This window comes from Berghia stephanieae, chromosome 7 (genome assembly GCF_034508935.2).
Source record: "Berghia stephanieae isolate SIO BIC M18660-M18661 chromosome 7, UCSD_Bste_1.3, whole genome shotgun sequence".
In the NCBI taxonomy this organism is placed as follows: Eukaryota; Metazoa; Mollusca; class Gastropoda; order Nudibranchia; family Aeolidiidae; genus Berghia; species Berghia stephanieae.
Window position 1 is genome coordinate 6884838 of NC_088366.1, and position 2522 is coordinate 6887359.

Below are 2522 nucleotides of genomic sequence, written 5' to 3' on the forward strand. Positions count from 1 at the left end.
TGATAATTTTTAATGGCAATAAATAATAGAAAATAAAAGAAAGAAAACAAAAGCCTTCCAGTTCTTTATTAAAGAAAAAAATGTTTTTAATGTTTGTTTTTGTTTTGTTTGTTTTTAAGGGTTTTACGGCGCTTGAACCATATTTAGGTCATATCAGTTTCTAGAATTACAATTAAAGCACCCAAGAAAAGATAAGACAACGGGATTTTGGTTCAAATAGGAAACAGGTGTAGATTCCAAGAGCACACTATCAATGACCTAAATGTCACACCGAGACACCAGCACAAGTTCCCACTAAAAGGAACACACTCAAATGCTTACATTATACATTTAAAATAACAAATTTAACAAAACATAACAGAGAGATGATTTACAAGGGAAAAAATATCATCTCCGAAAACAATAACTATGCATTTGACTGTTTCCCTCCTAGCCAAGCCAGGACAAAACCAAGTAATCTCATTCCAAGAAAAAGACAGAAAGCAAATTAAAAAACATATATATAAGGGGATATAAGACACAGTAAGTGCCACCCTTCCCATTATGAGAAGCCAGGAACCCCACCTAGTTAGATAAACTTGAAAATATAAAAAAAAACAAAAAACAACTGACTGAAACAACAGACCAAAAGTCACACACACACACACACACACACACACACACACACACACACATACTCACAGAGAGGGGAGAGAGAGAGAGAGAGAGAGAGGGGGGGGGGGATAGCAGACAAATGGAGGGAGAGAGAGAGAGATTCAGATAGGCAGATAGATATCCAGAGAGCTCAAAAAATGTAGAAAATTATTAAATTTTATTTTTTTGTTTATTTTCGTATTCAATCAAATGACTGGTCTCAACAAATCTATCTAAAATCTCTGTCGGATGTATTTGTCCGACACGTCTACAAGTGGTGTTGAGCCTGTCGAACAAATGTCTCGGACTCATCTCCATTGAGTCAATTAAAAACAAACCAAAGCGACCATGTTTGTTTTGTGGAAAGCCTCAGGCACAGCTCACTCGACACTTGAAAAGAATACACAGAGAAGAAATGGAAGTCAAGAAAGCATATAAACTACCACGCAAGGAAAGACTCAAGGCCTTCAATGTTATGAAGAAAAATGGAATTTTTTCATGTAATATTATTAAGAAAAAAAAATAGGGAAAATATTGATAGGGAGCGGTGTCAGGGATCCGCTGACTTAGCTATGTGAAATGGTTGTAGGGGCTTTTACAGACAAAAGAGAATTGCAAAGCACAAAAAAAAACTTGCTCTGAAAGTCATGGCACAAAATTTGGAAGTGTAAATGTTAAGTTTTTGGAAGATTATGATAATGATGCAGCTGTAGTTGATAACTTCAGAAAAGAAATCATCCAGAAATTCAGAAATGATGAAACTGGTAATCTATGTCAATCTGATCCCAAAATAATAAAGTTAGGAAGCCTGCTGTGGGCAAAATCTGCAAGAAAGGACAGGCGAGTTATCATGAACGATATGCGCACTTTAGGCAACTTAGTTCTTGAATGCAAAAAGTATCTCACCGTGAAACATTTACAGCTAGGGAAATAGGAATAACAGAGAACTTTAATCATTTGACAAAAGCCATTAAAAATATGACGATAAATGAGCATGGCAATCTTAAACCCGGACTTAAGCTGGCCATTGGCTATTTGCTGAAAAAGTTGATAAAAGTTTTGAAAGGTGTTTACATTCAACAGAACAATATGCAGGAAGTTGCAGAAACAGATAATTTTTCAAGTCTTTTGGACCTCAATTGGGATTTCATTTTTTATCAATCTCAGCTGGCTTGTGAACAAAGGAGACAAAATATTCGCAAACCTACAGATATGCCGCTTGAGAGGGACCTTACTGAGTTTCGAAATGTCATTTTGAAAGAGACATCAAGGATGACAGATGATGCTTATAAGAAATGGGACCATCATGATTTTGTTTATATGAGAAATCTCATTGTATCGAGGCTCACTTTATTTAACGCACGGCGAGGTGGAGAACCAGCTAGGCTTTTGGTTTCAGAATGGATGGATGCTCAAAATGGAACGTGGATAGACCAACAGCAAGTAGAGGAAGTCCAAGATCCGCTTGAAAAACATCTTATTGGTAACTTAAGACTGGCCTATCAATCTGGCAAAGGAAGTAGGAGACTGGTACCTGTACTGTTTCCAAATGATACATTGCTCGCCATTGAAAAGCCGATAGCAGAGCGACAAGAATGTGGCGTTTCTGATGCAAATCAATTTCTATTCCCAAATACATGCCTGTCAGAAGATCATGTGATAGGTTGAAATAGTGTACAGTCAGTTTCTAAAGCTATGGGCAATCAACTTGAAAAACCAAATCTACTTATTGCGGACAAGTTTCGACATAGGACCTCAACTCTTTTTGCACTCTTAGAAATTCCAAGTGAAAAGAGGGAAATGTGCTTAAGACATATGGGTCATACTGAGCAAATGAATCGTGACGTTTATCAAAGTCCATTGGTAATTAGAGAAATAACTGAAGTGGG

The 2522-nt window shown here is 36.8% G+C and overlaps 1 protein-coding gene across 1 annotated transcript in view; it reads left to right on the forward strand.

Moving 5' to 3' along the window:
* LOC144976432 (translin-associated factor X-interacting protein 1-like) overlaps positions 1-52 on the forward strand; it is a 30927-nt gene extending 30875 nt beyond the window's left edge. The window contains exon 17 of the mRNA XM_078920720.1: positions 1-52. This exon is cut by the window's left edge and continues 797 nt beyond it. The gene's annotated coding sequence lies outside the window, so the exon portion shown is untranslated.
* Positions 53-2522: the final 2470 nt, after the last annotated feature.